The following is a 21,521-nucleotide window of genomic DNA, read 5'->3' as shown; positions in this document are numbered from 1 at the left end:
TCCTGGTGCTATTATTTATACTACTACATATATTTGTGGGATATGAATTTGCCTTGGCAAATACATACATTGTGGAAGAGGTGATTCAAACTAGTTAACACACCCATCTCCCCACATCCTGTGGATGGGAATGAGCTCCAAGAGGCCAGGCACTGCTAGTTTGTTCTCTAGTATAGCTATTGGGAGGGGGTTGATCTACTGGACACAGGGCCTGGTGTGAGGTCATTGGTGTCACAGTCTCAAAGGGAGCGTTGGAATCCAGCTTACTCCTCTTTCATTCTCTAGCTGTGACTGAATGCTTTTATTCTGCCTCAAGCTTCGTTCATGCTGTGTCACCACAGGCCCCAAAGCAATGGATCCAACCAACCAACTAACTACACAGAATTTCCAGCACATGAGTCAGAAAACCTGTCGTGTTTTTATGTTGATTATCCCCCAGCAGTTTGTCACAGCCACAGAGGGCTGGTAAACGCACATACTTATTAATTCCCTGTATGAATAATAGTTAAAATCCGCTCCACAATGTTCAAGCCTGCTGTACATGACCATCGGTTGCAGCCAACATGCTGTGCCTCCGTTCTCCAGTCCCTACTCCTCCTGTGTGATGGGAGCCATGTGTCCTTGGACCTATGTCTCCTTGCCTAACCCTTTAGGAACCCTCTTCTCTGCTCTTCTGTGAGCTCAGCCTTTCCCAAGTCCACACAGCATGGGATACGCCCTCTGTATCTGGCTTATGTCACCAACTCTCATCTGTCCCAGGGTGCTCCCAGCAGCATCAGGCATGTGCCAGGCACTTGTGACCTTTACAGAGACAATAAAGCTCTCGAATATGGGCTTGTTGGGAGCAGGGAGAAGGAATCAGCTCACCTCTGTCCCCAGGGCCATCTATCTGCTCAGAGGCAGGCATGTGGTACTGCCTGGAGCACTCCTACAGCCTTTCTGATGCTTGGAGGTGGATCAGGAGTTTCCTGGCAGAAGCTATCTTCCTGGCCAAACCCACAGTCAGTGCCATGCCCTGCTTCCAGAAGCATGACTGGCTGCTGCAGGCCCTGAGGCATGTTTCAGCTCAGAGCTCCTTCTCCAGATCTCGATGTCTGCCATGCTCTGCTGGACAGAAAAATTCAGCCACAGCTCCCAGCCATGTCTAGCCATAATTGGCTGCTGTGCCTGCTCTTTGATAAAGACAAATAACATGGCCCTGGATGATGCTGTGTGTCCTTGTCAAAGCACTGCTAGGAAAGATGTCCTCCCCTCCTTCAGGCACCCTCCCAGCACCACATCACCTGGCTCCCACCCCTTGAGTACGATCTTACAGGCTGGAGTCTACCCAGGCTGCAGAGGGCAAAGGCTATCCATTACCCAGGTCCTCTTTGGACCACCCAAAACTCATGCTAAAGAGCAGAGCTGCTCATCATATCAGAGAGAACCTGAAATCAAGGCCTAGGTGAGGGGGGAGGCCCTGCTTACCTGCTGACTTAACAAATAAAGAACTACAGCCAGAGAAGTGGTGGCCTCCAGGCAAGACAAAGCTGGGCAGTCTGGGAACTGACACCTGCCTTCTACACCAGGAGGCAGCATTGCCACTGTACACCACGAAGATGCCAACCCTATACAAGGACACATTGCAGACTATGGCAAGAACAAGACCTTGCTGGTTAGCTAAGAGCAGGCAGTTTGCAAAGCTTATGTCCACTGTGCTACAGCAAGGCAACACCTTGTCCAGCTTCCCTGTGGAGAAGAATCCTGATTTCCATAAAAGGAAAACACCCTTCACTTTCTCCTTACAGGGCAGTTGTATGACTTGAAGGATCAGTGTGTTGGCTTGTACTAGCATGGATTGCTGGCTGGGTTGGCACCTACCGCTAGGCATAGGCCAGATGACTATAGGGGATGATGGTCCAGGCAGGGGGACAAACAAAAGATGTTAGTCCCTGAGATGTGTGCAGATGTGTTTATGCAAGTAACAGGCATGGAGTCCCCATGGATCCTGAAAATGTTGTAGAGGATCTGGACAGTCACCAAGATAGGAAGGTTACAGCACAGGTGCTCAGAGCCTCATGGCAGGGGTGCTCTGAGCAGAGGCATGGTGACAGGTACAGGCTTCAGGAGACAGAGCATGGAGAGCAGAGAGGGGCAAGATGAGAGGGTGAGAGAGCAGGGAAAGAAAAGTCATGGAGGGAGAAGCAGGGAGAGGAAAAGAGGAGGGAGCAGACAGAGGGGAAGGGGCAGGAAGGGGAGGTTTGGGGAGTACAGGGATGAGGAGGAGTATAGGGGAAGCTGAGGTATGGAGCAGAGGAAGGGGCAATGGGGGAGGAGAAGAGCAGGGAGGGGAAGTCATAGGGAGGAGTGAGAAGACCAAAGAGAAAGGCTTAGGGTGAGAGAAACGGAGAGGGAAGAGGGAGACTTATCCCAAGGAGAGCATACAGGTATGGGTAAGGGAAGAGGGGTGCAGAGTCCTACCACTTCCTGACATTGAGCACCAGAAGCTCCCAGAGCCCAATGAGCAAAGGAGTAGGAGTGTTTCATAGCTTCGTGGGAGCTCCCCTACTGCCATGCCGTGTGCAAGCCCAAGACTCAGCCCTAGACTCCTGAAGAGATGAAAGAGTTCATGGACAGGAAGGGACCACAGCCCAGCAGGCTTGAGGCACGGAACCCTGTCCTCTCTCCGCATCTGAGCGATGCTCCATGATGGGATTGCCTGAAAGGAAGGAAGAGCAGTCAGCCGAGTGGGTCCGCTGGGCTGAGCTTAACTGTTCTTTCAAGAGTAGAGGTTTCCCAAAGGTCACAAAGAAAAGTAGCAGGGAAAAGAGAGTTGAATGTTCTACTTTTTTGTCTCTCATTGAGCAAATGCATCTCACAGAGCCAGGAAGTATTATCACCACAGAGAGCAATTTTTTTTTCTGTGTCAAAGTACCTTCAGTAAGAAAAGATTGGGAGCCTAGTGGTAATGAGGCACACCTTTAATCTCAGCACTTGGAAGGTAGAGTTAGGCAGAACTCCTGGAGTTCAAGGCCAGCCTGATCTATAGAACTAGTTTCAGGACAACAAGATCTATGTAAAGAAACCCTGTCTTGAAAAATAAACAAAAACCCAAATAAACCAAAAAACCCAAACAAACAAAATCAAAAATGAAAGGAAAAGAGAAGAGAGGAGAGGAGAGGGAAGGAGAGGGGAGGGGAGGGGAAGGGAAGAGACGAGACGAGAAGAAGAGAAAAGAGAAGAGGAGAAGAGAAGAGAGAAGAAGAGAAGAAAGAGAAGAGAAGAGAGGAGAGGAGAGGAGAGGAGAGGAGAGGAGAGGAGAGGAGAGGAGAGGAGAGGAGAGGAGAGGAGAGGAGAGGAGAGGAGAGGAGAGGAGAGGAGAGGAGAGGAGAGAAGAGAAGAGAAGAGAAGAGAAGAGAAGAGAAGAGAAGAGAAGAGAAGAGAAGAGAAGAGAAGAGAAGAGAAGAGAGAAGAGAGGACCTTGGTTTTATTCCTAGCACCCACATGTTGCCTCACAACCATCTGTAATTCTAGATTCTGATCTGATGCCTTCTTCTGGTTTCCACAGGAACTGTACAAATATGGTACTTAGACATAAATATAGGCGAAATATCCATACATATAAAAAATAAATGTCAACAAAAGAAAAGACATGAAAATGTGATTATTTTTAGAAAATAATAGTTTATCCCATAACCAGAACACATGATTCAGCAGTGAAAACAGTATTTTAATATATTTATGTTTTCTTACTTTCATTATTGTTGCTGTGATAAAACACTCAGACAACGCAACTCAGGAGAGAATAGGTTTGCTTTAGCTCATGATTCTAGGTTACAGCCCACCACTGAGAAGAGGGTCAAGGTCAGAACTGAAAGTGGCCAGTGCTACTCACAATCAAGAGCAGAGGAGAAAGCCCAACTTGATCTCTACATTCATGTACACAGACCAGGACCCCATCCTAGAGAATGGTGCCGCCCACAGTGGGCTGTGTCGTCCCATATCAAATAATAGCATTAAGACATGTCCATAGACTCACCCAGTGTGTACAATCCCTTATTGAGAGTCTCTTTATATGTGACTAGAGACTATGAGATTGTAACCAGTTGACAGAACTAAATAATACTGTGCTATATTTATGTAAGACATGCATTTGTTCACATATATCTACACATGTTTCTAAACACACATGTGTATATTGATCACATAGAGACAGGCCTCCTCTCCTCATTAGACCAAGCACACAATCTTAGAGACAAATCCTCTCCTAGGTAAAAAAAAAATTCCACAGATTCCCAAAACATTTCTAAAATGGGCTTCTTAAGAAAACGCTTTTCATGTTTTCTTCCCAGGACTGCATATTAAATGTGATTAAGTGTTTCTATTCTGCATTTTTTCAATGTATAAATTATTTATCGACAATGAGAAATACTTCACTTTGCCTGCTTATAAAATATCTACTTTAGAGCAGGACTGCAGCATTCCAGATACCAATGTCCAATCAATTTTCTTTTCTAACATATCGACAAGAGTGCAGAGTCAGAGGAAGGAGCATAAACTTGGGTCAGTCCCCCGGTGAGTGCCCCTACTCACAAGCTCTGTTGTAGGTTTACTGTGAAACCTTTCCTCCAGATTAGTGTGTACTTGGTACCAAGCCAATGATGTCACTGAGGAAGGTTGTGGAACCTTCATCCTGCAGGGTTGAGATAGAGGAAGCAGGTTGCTGGGAGTGGGTCTTGAGATTTCTAACCCACCTCTACATCCTTTGCTCTCTGCTTAATATCCCACCCTGGGTAAGCATGAAGCGTTGTGGTTCTACTGCTGTTCCTACCACCTTGAGTCCCCCACCACCGTGAACTGTACCCTCTACCATGAGCCAGGGATACCTTAAAACTGCTTCTCATCAGATATTTGATCATAGCATCAAGACAAGTAGCAAATGCAAGTGCAAGTGGGGAAGGACATAATTGGGGGACTCACCCAGAAGCTTCTCTGTCTTAATTTGATTTAAACAGATTCTCAGAGTCACCCAGACTCTCATGAGCCCTGATTGAACCCCCAGGTTCAAACTGGAGCCCATGATGGAGCCCATGTTTAAGATGCCAGGTCCGGCTGGGGTTAGGAAGCCATGGAGCTGGAGACCTGGGATCTGTCTAGAACTTCTCTGTTGGCTTGCTTAGGGTTTAGTTTTAGTGGGGATAGCTAGGAAGAGGAAAGGTTGATGATGAATACCTTGCTTGATGATGATGAAGACACAACAACAATGACAAAGATGACAGCAAGAGTCCCTTCTGTAAGTGACAGCTGAGCTGGACCTTCAATCTGAGACCCACCCCATATTGTAGAGTGGCCCTATAACCTAGGTTTGCTTAGCTCAGTGACAACATATGACCCGGAAAGACAGGAAGAATCAGCAGAAGAGACAGTTAGGGGGACTCTATGAAGGTCCCATTTAGAAACCATGAGACTCTTCAACTAGAGCAGGACACGGAACATTTGGGGAGAAAACTGAATGTTGAGTCTGCAGAAAGGACAGCCACCAAAGGATGCTTAAAGGAAGCAGAGGTGTCAAAAAGCGGGTCCCACACTCTGCTCAGTGACCCCCTCATGGGTCATCTTGCCGCCATGACAGTCTTTATTGCCCACTTGTCAGGATTCCAAATCACCATGGAAACACACTTCTGGGTAATGCCTGAGAAGGTGCTTCCAGCTACCCAAGGATAGAAGAGCCATCTGGCTGCAGGGGACACCTGCTGTGACATGAGGGGAAGTGAGCAGAGAACCAGCATCCACCCACTGTGGGGCTCTGTCTCTCTACCCGCAGCCTCCAGGTCTCCCAGCCCCGCCTCCTGACTGCAGATGCAGTGTGACCAGCAGCCTCCTTGCAGCTGCTCTGCTCTGGGGCAGTCCTTCCCCCACACTGAGAGCTGTCCTCTAAGGCTGTGGGTCCAGACAACCCCCCACCCCCTTTTCTTATGTCGCTTTCCTTGGGTATTTTTTATCACAGTAATGAGGCAAGGAGTGAGACACGCAGTAACACAGGTCAGCCAACCACACAATTAACTGCAGGCATCGGCCATCATCTAGAAAGCTTCAGGGATCTAAACATTGCCAAGCCTCAGGGAGATGGGCTTCCAGGCAGAAATCAAGACAAACTCAACTAGAGCTAGAGGACAGAGTCTATTAGAGGCGTCTGAGTCATGTTCAGGTAGAAGGGGTCCAGGAGGGAGGAGTTTGTATTCACAGAACAAAGCAGAGGGTGATAGGAAGGGAAAGCTGGATCCTCACTGGCCCTGGGTTCTGTTTTAAAGCAGGTCATGTCTGATTTGCAAGCTACTCTACCCTTCTCATCTTCCCTTAGAGCAGACTCTATCCTCTTCACTGTCTAAGAAACAATGTCCAGCCAGGAGGTGGGTGGCAGTGCACACCTTTAACCTCAGCACTTGGGAAGGCAGAGGCAGGAGAACCTCTGAGTTCAAGGCCAGCCTAGTCTACAAGGGAGCTCCAGGACAGCCAGGGCCACACAGGGAAACTCTTGTCTTGAAAAACAAAAAAAGAAAAAGAAAAGAAACAATGTCCAGCTACTCCCCAAAGCATGAAATCACTACAGCTCATGTTTTAGAAAAAGGATTTCACTAGCTTTTCATGGTAAAACAAGTATTTTAAAATGGAATAGAATAGATATACACAAGGCTATTAGTGTCAGCAGCTTGGTGAGAGGAAGACAGGAAACCTTGGACACTGGGCACCCAGGGAGCGCTGCAGGCCTTTCTGCCCAGCCTCCACCCCAGGCCTCAGCTACTGCTGCTGTTCTAATGCCTCCCGTAATGTGTGCCAGTTCCTGTTAATCCCCAGGGAGGGTTTCTGGAGCGACATTGCCATGCTCATTCCTTTCTGCTTCAGCACAGACCAAGGAGGAAGACTCAGAATCAGACAGATCACTGTTAAGTGTGGGAAGAATGAGGACTGGGGGAGGGGAGAACATCTCAGAAATCTAGAACGCAGGACAACTCCTTGGGTTGGAGGTCCTGAAGCTGGGGTCCTAAGCTTGAACACTGGGTACAGAGACTATTCCAGCAGCACAGGCCTGGCCTTTGGAGCCCCCAGTGGACCTGCACTAGGGGAGTCCACAACTGCCAAACAGAAATGCAAGCATACCTTGGGTACAAGCCCTCCAGAAAGTTCTCTGGGTGACAGACACTCTGGTATCCTTTCTCTGGACTCCCTGGGTTATGGAGAACACCTTTCACAAGGACCACGCTAAACACCACACACTCTATGTTAGATGCTAATTACCAACCAGTGAATTCCCTTTGGAAGGTTCATGAAGTGCAGCTGTGAGAATGGACTGAGTTACAGGGGTTGGCCAGGGACACTAGGGCTGAGGAGAGCATGGCACCACAGGAGCCCGCACGCGCCTTGCTGCTGGGAGACTCAGCCTGGCATGAGCACTTGGGAAAAGACTGGGGAGCTTATAAAGCCAAACCATCTTACCATACAACCCAGCCACCACACTCACAGGCGTTTTTTCCCCAGTGGATGAAAGAACTTGTGAAGCCCACACACAGATGTTCCCAGCCATCCATGATTGTGGAAGTTTGGACAGACCAGCTGTGAGTGTGTGGATAAACCAGCTGTGCCCCCTCTTAGAGAACCAAATAATATCCAGCAGGAAAAGTGAGTTTTGAGAAGGTATTTGAGAACCACATGGGCATGGTTTTAACTGGGAAAAAAAAAAGCCATACCAACCTTCAACCTTCTAGAAATGGAGATAGACAAAGTGACAAAGTGTCCCTGGTTGCCACGAGCTTGTGGGAGAATGGGATCATGAGATCTCTTCCACCATCCTTGCTTGAATTTTGGTTGGCTGGATCTTGTACCTATCTCATGCCCATCCTTAGGGGGAATCACAGGATCACAGACGGAACCTGTTGTGCCGGTTTGCCAAATAATCATGTCCTCAAACTGCCTTCTAAATCCTCATGCCATACACAGACACCTAGGCTGCTCTCAATCTTGGTCAGAGAAGCTTCTGCTTGCAGTGACCTTCAATTGATGCAAAAAAAAAAAAAAAAAAAAAAAAGTCAAAGTTGGTCAAAATGCGGAGAAGAGGCAACTGAGTGCTCAGCGCTAATCGGGACATCTTTATCAACACTCCCACAACTCTCAGAGAAGATTGTGGGAGAGGAACAGAAAGAACATAGAGCTAGAGGATCGGGGGAATGCTATAACATGAACAGGCCATGGGGCTAGGGCGTTCATGACTTCCCCAGCAGCTATGGCGACCCACACAAGACCAGCCCAAGACTGCCAACCCTTAATGCCCTTGGGACCAAGCCGACAGAGCAGCCCTGTTGTCATAGCTAAAGTCCTAAATCTAGGGGGCCTTTTACAGGCCACCTACCCTCCCCACTTATATACAGCTCCAGGACGAGCTGTCTGATGCTGCACGTCTTAGAATCCACGACCCAGGAGGAGCTGCAAAGCCCTTTGTGAATCTGAGTTGTGTTTATTCTATTTCCATCCCTGGTGCCAAGAGGAGCCTTGCTGGAACCGGATAGAATGTTAAAAGTAATCGGGTTTCTGCCCCTGCGCCATATGTGAGCGGAACGCAATTGCATTTCCTGAAACTCTACAGCTGTTCTGGGTGAGAGGGACAGCTCCCCTACAGCTCCTTCTCTGTTCCGGAAACATTTGAATGATAATCTTTATAGTTCACGGAGGCTCCCCTGAGAGAAACCAATCCCAAGGCCTAATGGGTCCTGCGTGTCAGTCTGGTGGTGTCGCTGAGGCAGCTCACCTTGCTGAGAAGCCAGACCTAGGCAAGGCTCAAGTGATGGGCATGGGCCTGACGCCAGGACAACCACTTTTGTTCTGGATGGCCACGGGGACATGGTAGAGAGCACCTTCTATAAGGAGGGAACACGGAGCACCCATGAGTGACTCCTCAGAATGAATGAATCTGGGACTCGGTGGGCGTTGAAGAAAAGGATCTGCCCTGCTTCTCTAGACAAGGGACGTTGGTGATCTGGGTGCGGTGCATTAGCCTGGGTGTTCTCTGCAATGTTTGTAGCTTCAACTGATGGTCCCTGGGTAAAGCAGCCTCATGAACAGCATCCTGGCTCGTCAGAGCTGGAGGGACCTGCAGGGTCTTCCATGTTTGAGTTATCGATCTCTTGAGCCAGATGGGGCTAGAAGTTCCCCAGAGAGAGAAACACTGGGCTCTAAGGCAGCCCATGCAAAAGCCACAGAGCAAGGAAGGAAACCTAGGTCCTGGTATCAATCCCCCACTGACTGTCTTAAGGCAGGAATGGTTATCAGTCTCTCAAAGCAGGGATCCACAGGTCCGCATTACACACAGACCGGAAGAAAGAAAATAACAGTGAAGCCAGAAGACCTCACTCAACACCTGCTTGCTCAGTCTAGGGAGTGCTTTGCCGCGCAAAGCACCAGGTATTTCATGCCGGCTGTGTGTGGGTGCCTTTGTCCACCAAATAAAAATTACAAGAAGGTTTATGGAGAATGGCAGGCCACGCGCCCCCACCCCCAATGATGCAGTTGAAAGCGATTTTGCCAAGTAAGCAAAAATCATCAGAGGCTACCAGCCGAGGCAGGGAGGGGGCTGAGAAACTTTTTAAAAAATTGCTTGGGCGAATTGTTTGCACCCTATCAATGTGACTTATTTTCAGTTCCGTGTTCCCTGGTGACCATCCTTCATCTGGGGAAAGAGCAGAGGGTTGGCGGCAGCCCAAGAGCCTCGCCAAGCATTCTCCCTATTGATTCTTTAGAACTCCTTGACTAATAGGACCATTTGGCAGTGGGATCTCAGGGGACTGAGGAGGCTCGAGGGTCCAGTGTTGATTCAGGAGCCAAAATGTTCATTCCTGGAAGGGGGTGGGGAAGAAGTGTCTGATGTATGTCTCCTCTTTTGTGTAGATAAATGCTCCATCCAGGTGGGGCGTCTTACTTTACAGCAGGCATATTACTCACGGGAACATTCTAGAAATGTCTCACTGTGGTATATTAAAAATCTATATTTGGTCTTCGTCCCTGTTTGCTGGAAGAGCTCTTCAGATCCTTGAAATTTCCAGTGTGCTTGGAGGGTCTTTTGTTAATCAGAATGAGCCCTTTCTCCCACACCTGAGTCCATACCATTGCAGGAATTTGGAACTGGCCCTGAGAAGCTGATCAGGGAGCCTCGTGACTAGAGCATTCAAGGTTGGAGGCCTCTCCTCTGCTTCCCACCTCCCTCACTGCCGGGTTCCAGGAAGCAAGCAAGGCTAGGGAAGGAAACCCACTAAAGGTCTTTCCCTTGCTTTCGATTTTTTTTAATATTGTAATGACATTTTATTTGTTTGTTTGGTGTGTGTGTGAGTGTGTGTGTGTGTGTGTGTGTGTGTACACGTGTAGGGGTCAGAGAACTATTTGTAGGAGTTAGTTCTCTCCTTGTAATCCAGGGGGTGAACCCAGGTCATCAAGCACAAGGGCAATCACCCTTAGCCATTATAGATCTTACAAGACCTCTCTCTGTTTTCTTTTTAACTAGCTAAGTCATGCTTATTTCATGGTCAACATTATGTTTTGGTATTGCTATACATAAGCTGGTGATAAGAACCTTTCTGTGATACCATATCCTCAGGAAGCTAAGGCAGGAGTATTTCAAGTCCAAAGCCAACCTACGCTTCAGAGCAAGTTCAAGGCCAGCCCCAGCAATAGAATAAGACTGCATCAAAACTGTAAAACCTTGCAGAAAGTTTGAGGACAGGGCTCAGTGGTAGAGTGTTTGCCTTGCATGTGCAAGGTCCTGGGTCCAATCCCCAGCATTAGAGAAAAAAAAGGACAGTATTAGTTATTTCTCTGTGGCTGTGATAAAAATACTCTGACCAAGGGAAGCTGTAGAAAGAGGGATTTATTCAGGATTACAGTTCCAGAGGTCCATGAGTCCATCATGGCTGGGAGGTATGACGGCAGACAGGCATAGCCACTAGAGCAGGAAGCAGAGAAAGCAGATTTCCAACCATGTCACAAAGCAGAGAGATCAAGTTGGAAGGAGGATGAGACTCTAAACTTCCAAAACTGTTCCCAGTGCTTCCTCCTGCAAGGCCAGACTTCCCCAACCGGAGCCACCAACTGGGAACCAAGAGTCCTAGTGTCTGAGCCAATGAGGACATTCTCATTTAAACCACTACGTAGGGGAATACCAGGACAGGGAAATGGGGGGGGGGAGGGGGTGATTGGGAAATGGGCGGAGGGAATGGGGGGGAGGGAACCGAGAAGGGGAAAGCATTTGGAATGTAAACAAAGAATATAGAAAATTTTAAAAAAAAGTAATTAAAAAACCCACTAAGTGTATACATATGATATGTATAGTTAACATATAGATTAACACACCATGTTGGCTTCTTTATGTCAGTTTGACACAAATTAGAGTCATCTGAAAAGAGGGACACTCAACTGAGAAAATGTCACCATAGATCTGACTTTCAGGCATTTTCTTCACCGATGGAGGAGGACCCAGCAGCCTATTGAGGGTGGTGCTATCTCTGGGCTGGGGGTCCGGGGCTGAGCAAGCCATGAGGAGCAAGCGAGTAAGCAGCACCCCTCCATGCCCTCTGTATCAGCTCCTGCCTCCAGGTTCCTGGGCTGCTTGAGTTCCTACCCTGACTTCCTCCAATGATCAACATTGTTGTAGAAATGTGAGCCAAATAAGGCCTTTTCTTCCCAAGTTGTTTTTGGTCATGATCTTTTGTCACAATAATAGAAATCCTGATTAGGACTTCCATACGCTTATCATTAAAATCCCAGGGATAAGGAGCTATCACCTCAGATCAGATCGCATTCAAGGAGCTCATCAAAAGATGAGAGTTCTTACTAGAACAGGGTGGAGAAAGGGAAACTTCTCCCTCTTCATAAGGATTGAACTTAGCACATAAACGTGTGAGACGACAGCCTGGCTCTGCTGGTTTGAGTAGGAATGGCCCCTATAGACTCATGTGTTTGAATGCCTGGCCCACAGGGACTGGCACTATTAAGAGGCGTGGCCTTATTGGAGGAGGTGTGGCTTTGTTAGAGGAAGTGTGTCACTGTGGAGGTGGGGCTTTGGAATCTTAAAATGCTCAAATACACCACTGTGAAGTGCATCCAGTGTTTCTGATGCCTGCGGATCAAGACATAAAAACGCTCTGCTCCTCCAGAACCATGTCTGCCTGCTCGCTGCCAAGCCTCCCGCCTTGGCGACACTGGACTGAACCTCTGATACTGTAAGCCAGCGACAATTAAATGTTTCCTTTCATAAGAGCTGCCGTGGTCACAGCAATAAAACTCCAAGTAAGATGATGAGAATTTAAAGTTAGAGCTAGCATGTTTACCTAGCAAGTCACCTCCTGGGTATATATTTAAAAGTGGAAATGGATAGGTTGACCACTGTCTTACGTTTCCCTTCCTGCCACTATGATAAAATGCCTTACCCAAACTTTAAGGAAAGGGGGTATATTTACTCAAAACTCCAGGTTCCGGTCCATCATTGCAAGGAAAGCAGGGTGGCAGGCACTTGAAGCTACTGGTTACATCCACAGTCAAGAACAGAAAGTGATGGGTTGATGGTGTGTGCTAGTAATAAGTGTTCTCTCTATGTCCCTCCCTCCATCCCTCCCTCTCCCCTCCCCCTTCCTCCTCTCCCTCTTTCTCCCTAACTCATGTACCCAGACCATGAAATTGTGCAGGCCTTCTCAAGGCAATAATTAACCCAACTAATAAAATCCCTTGCTGGCAAGCCCACATGCCCCCCATCCTCACTGAGACTCCCCAGATGATTCCAGGTGTTTCAAGTTGTTACAATTGGACATCTTTGCTTACCTGGATCTCTAAGCCTCTCAAACAGCTTCATCATGACACCAGCAAAACCTGTCCTCTACGAAAAATGTGTATACACTATATATGTGCACACACAACACACATACACACACACATACCATATATATGTATACATACACACACACACACATACACCATACACACTGAGATGGTTTATATATGCTTAGCCCAGGAAGTGGCACTATTAGAAGGTGTGGCCCCGATGGAGTAAGTGTGGCCTTGTTGGAGTAGGTCTGACACTGTGGGTGTGGGCTTTAAGACCCTCATCCTAGCTGCCTGGAAGCCAGTCTTTTGCTAGCAGCCTTCAGATGAAGATATAGAACTCTCAGCTCCTCCTGTACCATGGCTGCCTGGATGTTGCCATGCTCTTGCCTTGCTGATAATGGACTGACCCTCTGACCCTGTAAGCCAGTCCAATTAAATGTTGACCTTTATAAGACTTGCCTTGGTCTTGATGTCTGCTCACAGCAGTAAAACCCTAACTAAGACACACACACACACACACACACACACACTCATATACACAAATATACATGCACAAACCCCATAAACACACAAACACACACACACACACACTCATATACATAAATATACATACACAAACCCCATAAACACACAAACACACACACACACACTCATATACATAAATATACATACACAAACCCCATAAACACACAAACACACACACGCCTACCATATACACACTACACACACCCCATACACATATACACACTTGGGCCCATGTGTCCCCTGTCTGACTAGAGACCTCAGAACCCATGTCTCCATGGAAAGTGGTGCCACATTCACAGGGAAGCTGCACATACCTTCTCTGTACTCTAAACCACCTTCGGAGAAACCTCGAAATGACCACAGTGTGCATGCACAGAGACTGTTCTGTTACTCAAGGAATAGAGGCAAGGAGAGTCTGCACTCTTAGTATGGCTGAGTGTTTTTGAAATATTTTCAGTCTGTACTTGGCACCCTCGGATACGAAGAGCTGACTCTTCCCGAACACCCCACACTCACACACACTACAAATAACCACAATCCAGTTCCCACCAGACTAAGGCAACATTCCACACATCCAGAATACGCAAAGCCAAGGCGCATACTGACACCTTTCTTTCTGTTGGACTCAGACCTCTTTCCCAACTGCCAGGGGCGCCGGTGAGCCTCACACGAGCTCAGCTTCTAGTCCGGAGTTTCAATTCCAAACTCAGAATTAGAAAATTGAAGTTGGCCCAAAGTGCCTTATCCCTGCAGGAAACAGGCAAAACTATTCTAAATGTAAAAACATAAGCTGTGAACACACACAACATAACACATTCTGGGAATTAAATAAAGATACATAGGAGAAGGAGAGCCAGGAGATAAAAATATTTCACACACTTTATATTCACGCAAGGCATCCGAGTGGGTCCACACAGGAGGGACAGGGAGTGGATGACAGGATCCAGCCAGCCACCAGGATGGGGCCAGGATGGGCCGGCCTCAGGGGGAAGTGCAGACCCCTCATATAAGCAATGGGTACAGGGCAGTGCAGTTTATCTGAAAGGAAATGAAGACAGAGCTGGAGAGATGGCCCAGTGAGTAAGGTGTCTGTCACACGAGCAGGAGAACCCCGGGGTTCAGATCCTCAACACTCAGCCAAAAGTCAACTGTGTTGTCCCTCTGGAGGCCCAGCACTGGAGTAGGGAGGAGGGGAGGGGACGAGTGCTGCCTGGAGCCCCATGGAAAACCAGCCTGGAATGGGGAGAAGGCTCCAGGCCCTGTGGGAAAGGGGCTTTGGCTGGAAACCAGAGGTGCAAGGTGGGCAGACGTGTGTGGTTCTGGATCGTGCCCTCTCTGTGTGTGAAGGCCAGGTGGAGCCAACACATGGTGCTTCTCTAGGTAGAAGCTTGCCCCAGGGGCTGAGAGTTTTGTTCAGCATAATAATAACCTAGCTATGCAACCAGCTCTGAACTTGATCAGCATTTGTTCCCATAGCCCACTGTCCCCATAGTCTACTGTCTCCACAGCCCACCATCCCCAAGTCCCACCGTCCCCACAGCCCAACATCCTCACAGCCCACTGTCCCTAAAACCCACACCATCCCTAAAGCCCACTGTCCCCAAGGCCCACTCTTCCCAAAGTATACTGTCTCCACAGTCCACTGTCCCAAAGCCCACTGTACCCACAGCCTACTGTTGCCACAGCCTGCTCTCCTAAAGCCCACTGTCCCTATAGCCCAGCAACACTACAGCTGTCCTCTGGCACCAGCGCTGTGGCCCCCAGTCCCTTGCTTGAGTGAGAGACATCTCTGGTTTCTGCTGGCTCTACCCATGGCATCCAGATGTAGTGGGGAATCCTTTAATAATTGCCTCCCTAGAAGGCCAATAGAAATTCCAAGTTAATGCGTAAAAGAGATAGTGGAGGAAAACTAGATCCAAGAACAGAGGGGACTGGAAGGGAAAGGGTCAGTGTGCCACCAGTGGGCAGGGAAATGACACAAAATCAGCAGATGTGTGGAAGACCAGTTCTGTGGCAGGACTTCTTGTCATTCCAACACCCCTTACCCCCCAACCGCCCAACCTGTGCCGGCTCTTTCTCACTTCTGTGACAAGGTAACTTAGGGAAGGATGGGAGGATTCATTTGATTCCATTTGAAGGCACATCTTGGCAGGGAATCCCTGGCAGCCAGATCTTGGGGCAGTGGGTCACATGGCATCTGTAGTCAGGAAGCAGAGAGGTATGAATACTGGCTCTCAGCCCACACTCTCCTTTTTATTGAATCGGGTCCTCCAGCCCACGGATAGTGCTACTCATTTCCAAGGTGGGGCTGCTTCCCCCAGTCAACCTGATCTAGATAAGGCACACAGGCATGCCCAGAGGTGGGCCCCCATTTGGAGGACAAAGGTTCACTCAGGAACCTAGGTGAAAATGTTTGTGACCATCCAAATAGTCATTGAGAGTCTCAGTAACTAACAAAACATCACACAAGCCACATGGCAGCCCCACAGAGGGTGAAGGCTTGAGAGGGTTTGAGATGACTAGAGAGCAAGCATTACCTCAGAAAGGAGAGAAAACTGCTCTCAGCCCTCCGGCCCAGGATGTGGGCCCAGGAAAAGAAGCCAGCCTCAGGTCCTGCGTCACCTGGGAGCCAGGAACACAAGTGGCAGTGGCCTGGACATGAGATGTGAGGACACGCTGCTGAGTGCTGGGTGCCGATACCTTAACCTCTGCCTCCTTTCCCAAGAGGACCAGGGACTTGTCAGGGGAGAGGGCTCCTACCACTCACCTCTCCTCAGGAAGCAAGAAGGTCCAGGAAGCTGCACAGGGCACTTGAGGAATAAGAAGGTTCCAACCCTCGGCACCTGAGGCTACCGGTGGGCTCCTCTCCAATCTCATTAGGCCAGAGTTTCCCTCACAGCCTGCATTGAAAAGGCTTGAACCAACCCATAGAACCACAGTTCCTTAAAAATCGATAGGTCACTGACTCTTCCCAGACCTTGGGCCCTAGGATTGCCTCACTGATCACATCAAGAGCCTGGGGTGCAGAAAAGAAAACAAGCAAAAAAAAAAAAAAAAAAAAAACACCAGAAAATGTTAGCTTGGCCAGGGCCAGCAGCCATGGTACAGTGGAGGCTCTAAGGTTTGCAACCTGTGGGTCATGACCCCTTTTGGATTACATTATATATCCTATCTATCAGATATATTTACATTGCGATTCAACACAGTAGCAGAATTACAGCTATGAAGTAGCAATTAAATCATTTTATGGTTGGGGGCGGTGGTCACCATAACATGAGGAACTGAATTAAAGGGCTGCAGCATCAGGAAGGCTGAGAACCACTGTTCAAAGGCTTGCTCACTTCTGCCAAAGCTCAGAAGGTAGGCTGCAGAGTGTCCCCATTCCCCCAGAAGAAAGAAGGCCTGCAGCCCAGGGATTAACCAAAGCTCCTCTCTCCCTGAGACCTGAGAGCCGGGGTGGTGAGGGGGGGGGGTGAGGTAGGGAGGGATCCTGGGATCCTGGCTCCTCTGTAGGTGGAGACTGAGTGGAGAGCAGAAGAGATGCAGCACAGTGCTCACTCGCCCCGCCCAAAGAATGAGATGGTTCCAGCCTTCAGCACCTGAGGCTACCAATGGGCTCCGCCCCAACCTCATAAGGCCAGAGTTTCCCTCAGAGCCTGAATTGAAGAGGCCTGAACCAGCCCACAGAGCCACACAGTTCTGTAGCCTTTCACCAAGACTCAGACCCTTATTCTCCTAGAAGGAGGCCAGGCTCGAAGGAGCATGTTCCAGGAAGGCATGGACACCAATGGGAGAGATTGGTCAGAGGGGGCATGGTGGGGGCAGGTTCCAGCAGGGGGGCTGTAGCTAAACTTTCACTTCCCCAAGTATATGCACTACTAAAGAGCGTCGAGCCTTCTTCAGGAGCCCAGCTGGTACTGCCACTCCAGGGCCTGAACTGTGCAAAACTTTCCACCTGTGTTTGCAGAATGCCCTCCCCCCGCCCCCAGCCCAGCATCCTGACTTGCCTCATATCCTCTTGCTCCTCACAAATCTGTCCGCCAGGCTGTGGGATCAGACAGCTGTCATATGTTCACCCCCGAGCGAGCAGTGCATCACAGGGAGGGCAATGGGATCCCGTCACAGCGTTTATTTTTATGACGTGCTTACGATGAAAGGCATTGTTCCCATGGTGTTATTGATGACTTGTGGGAATCTGCATTAAAAGATCTGGAAAATTTAATTTGTCTGAGCTGAGCTCGCCAGGTCTACACCACAGCTCACTCCTCCAGCGTGCGCTCAGAACACTGGAAAAACTGATGTGTGAGCTCCCAGGGGCACCTGGTGAGGAGTCACTTACACCTAAGCTTCCAGAGTCCATAGCCATGGAAGGATCCATGGAGAAGGGAAGGAGGAAGGAGAGTCTAGCCCAGGGGATGTGCCCAGTAATAGAAGAGTGTGAGGTTTCTGCTCAGGGCACAGGCTTGCTCTGAAGAAAACAGAAGTCTGAGCCAATCTCATAGGCAAAAGTAAATGAATTTCTATCAGCCCCACTGATGACTGAGAGCTAAGGATCTGGGACAACCACCATGAGAAAGTCCCTGGGAAGGTAGAAGAGGGCAGCTGCACTCTATCCTGGCCTGAGAGTGGCCACTATCAAGAGAAAAGAACAGAGATTAACCCAGTAATGTCTCCTGCTCCAGCTCCCCAAGGGGGTCCCTGGAATGCTTGCGACATCTCTCGATGAGAGTTTTCCTCTGAATCATGCAGACCTTGGGGAAAGACAAAAAGAATACATGTTCCTACAAAGAACAAGTTCTCAAAAAAGGTCAGGGACCCACCAGGAAAGCTTGAATTTGGGCAAGGCTCCGGGCCCAGTATAGAGCAGGGCTCCCGTTGGGGTATCTGCCGCTTGGAGGCAGGGCAGCCATCAGAAACTAAGTCAGGGAGATTCTCAGTAGGCTCCCCAGGCCTACTTCTTAAGGTTAGGGGTGGGAAGCAGGGTCACCTTGCCCCCCAGAGTCCCACAGCCCCCCTGCTGTGCCTCAAACTCACAATACAGTAATGACAGAAGTTTAGCTTTCTCCCCTTTCAAAGTCCCTGGGATCCTATTTTATTCCCCTCTAACTAACCAACCGTCCTCCACCAACTGCCTTCACCTTATCCGAATCATAACTTAGAGCGTGATTTAAATAGTCTATAGTTAATAGAATTAATTAATATTGTGGCAGTTTCTTTTTAACCAGCTATTACCCAAATAAAAGACATAGAGACCTTTAGAATTATAATAAGCTTTGAAGCACTGGAGCTGAGCAAATTATCAATCCTCTAAGCTGTTTTGTCTGCTTTCATGCCTTGAACCCCAATATATTGCTCACCACATGTTTCGTTTGAGCTGCTCCTGCATCATCAGGCTAGCCCTAATGACTACACTGCATCATCAGGCTAGCCCTCATAGCCACAAGGTCATGGTCCATATCACCCCATACCCTATCTCTTCCTTCTCCCTGTGGTCCCTACCTGGCACCCCAAGCCCCGGGGAACCCTTACCCTGCCTATTTCTCTTCTACCCAGTTACAGTGTGTCAACAACTTTCATTAACCCATCAGGGATTAAGGGGAGCAAAGTTTACTTAGCAAAGGCTGGTATATGTGAAAATCTGCCAGTCTTGGGGCCACCAGATCTTGGGATACAGAATTTAGCATTTGAATATATTGCAACAGACCAAACTCCACAGTAACTATCACCATTCACTAGGTCTCCGTCTCACAGCTAGCTCTACCACCAGTACCTGGGTGGACTGGGCCAAGTTAATGAGTCTCTCAGAACCTGTGTTTCTTTTCTTTTTTTTTTTTTTCAGGTCTTTTTTTTTGATATATTTTTTATTTACATTTCAAATGATTTCCCCTTTTCTGGGTCCCCACTCCCCACAAGTCCCATAAGCCCTCTTCCCTCCACCTGTTCTTCCATCCACCCCTTCCCACTTCCCTGTTCTGGAATTCCCCTATACTCTTGCACTGAGTCTTTCCCGAACCAGGGGCCACTCCTCCATTCTTTTTGGACATCATTTAATTTGTGGATTATGTCTCAGGTATACAAAGTTTCTAGGCTAATATCCACTTATCAGTGAGTGCATACCATGATTGATCTTTTGAGCCTGGGTTACCTCACTTAGTATGATGTTCTCCAGCTCCATCCATTTGTCTAAGAATTTCATGAATTCATTGTTTCTAATGGCTGAATAGTACTCCATTGTGTAAATATACCACATTTTTTGTATCCATTCCTCCGTTGAAGGACACCTAGGTTCTTTCCAGCTTCTGGCTACTACAAATAGGGCTGCTATGAACATAGTGGAGCATGTGTCCTTATTGCATGCTGAAGAATCCTCTGGATATATGCCCAGGAGTGGTATAACATCTAACTGAACAGAGAAGCATGAACACAGATCGCAGCACCTACTTTCCAGGGCTGAGCATTAACGAGCTAATATGTATGGTGTGCTTAGCACCACAGGTGGCACTCAGCAAGCATTGCCTGGTGTCTCACCTCCCACGGTCTCCCTTTCTTTGTGGCCTCATTTCCCTGGCTTTCTGCAGCTTGTCTGGCCCCTTCCCACTCATCTCCCTGTAGCAAGACCTCTGTCCCAGCATCTCAGAGGCCATCACTTCTAGAATCCAACTCGGGAAGCTCTCTGGTCCTTACCTTCTTGCACTCTCTGGAGTCCTAGTGAGTCCTAAGGTACCCATCCCACCTTTAACATCCTTCCTGAGATGCCTCTGTCCTCCAGCTCCTGCCACTCACATGAGGCTGATTTCCTCCTCTGTACCAAGAGGCCAGTTGTGCAGCCAAAGCTTGGCCAATAAGCACCCACCCACCTCCAGCTACAGTCTTTGGTATGACGTGGATGCCTGACCAGAAAGGAACCAATTGAAAGCAACCCTGAATGGGGCCTGGTTAGGCTGAGTGTATCCATAGGCCTGATAGTTTTCCTACCTCAAGGAAGGAGGGTGGTGTGTGGAACTACTGAGAACTTATTCAAAGGCAAGGGTTTTGGTTTGGTTTGGTTTGAATACATAAGGAAGAGGTAAGAAGAAATGCAGCCAGTGAAAAAATTCTCTTAGTACTGTATAGATCTCTCTCTCTCTCTCTCTCTCTCTCTCTCTCTCTCTCTCTCTCTCTCTCTCTCGTTATAGAAGTTCAATATTGATTTTTTTTTAACTTTTTACTGATAATGTGAAACTCTCAAAAATGCTCTTTTAAAATAAAGGTAACCATAGCAACCAAGGCATCATTTATTAATGTATTGGAAAAGAATGCTTGACCCAGTGTGGGTGGCTGCCTTGTTTAAAACTGCACCGTGGTCCTCGAGAGACGGCTCAGCAGTAAAGAGCCTGTGCTGCTCTTGCTCTGAGTTCAGTTCCCAACACCCACCCTGTGCAGCTTATGACTGCCTGGAACTCTGCCTCCAGGGGTTGATCAACAGTTTCTCCGTGTTTCTAAGGCATTCACCAGTCTGATGGTCTTCAGTAGCGCCCGACAGGCATGGGGCCGAGAATCTCTGCGCTTACACTTGAACATGTCTAATTTTTCTCCTCGTCAGATTAAGTCATAGATTTGGAAAGAAGACCCCAAGATGAGAGGGGTACTCTGGACTGTGTCACACCCAGGGGGCAATCAAAGCCCATGGTACCTGTATATCATTGTAGAGGGAAGGTCATTAAGCTCAGAAAGGACATCATGAAGTTGAAGGTAACCTTCCAACATGAGCTCATTAACTGCAGAACCAGACAAATGAGTTTGCTTGTGTCCCTTGTCACACTTACCAGCAAGTGGAACACAGACGCCATTGCTCAGCCGACTTTACCATACAGACCTCAGTTTCCCGTGAATCACCCCAGTCTTTCTCCTCAGGGGTCTGCAGGCTTGCTAAGCCTGCAGTAGAAGCAGGTTATTCTTAGTTATTCACACCCCCCCACATCAGGGCATGGTTCACGGGAGACCTCCCACAAATGTGGTGAGTCTAGCAGTTTTGGATCTATGAAGCAACTGTGGTCCATCCCAGACTGCAACCTCCAAACCTAAGACCCAGGACTTCTTACACCCGAGGGGCCAGAATCAGCTAATTTTTATCAAGTTGCATCAACACCATGTTTCTGCTTTGGTCTCTAGTCTATGTT

Source organism: Apodemus sylvaticus, chromosome 17, assembly GCF_947179515.1.
Source record: "Apodemus sylvaticus chromosome 17, mApoSyl1.1, whole genome shotgun sequence".
NCBI lineage: Eukaryota > Metazoa > Chordata > Mammalia > Rodentia > Muridae > Apodemus > Apodemus sylvaticus.
This window is presented reverse-complemented; position numbering follows the sequence as displayed.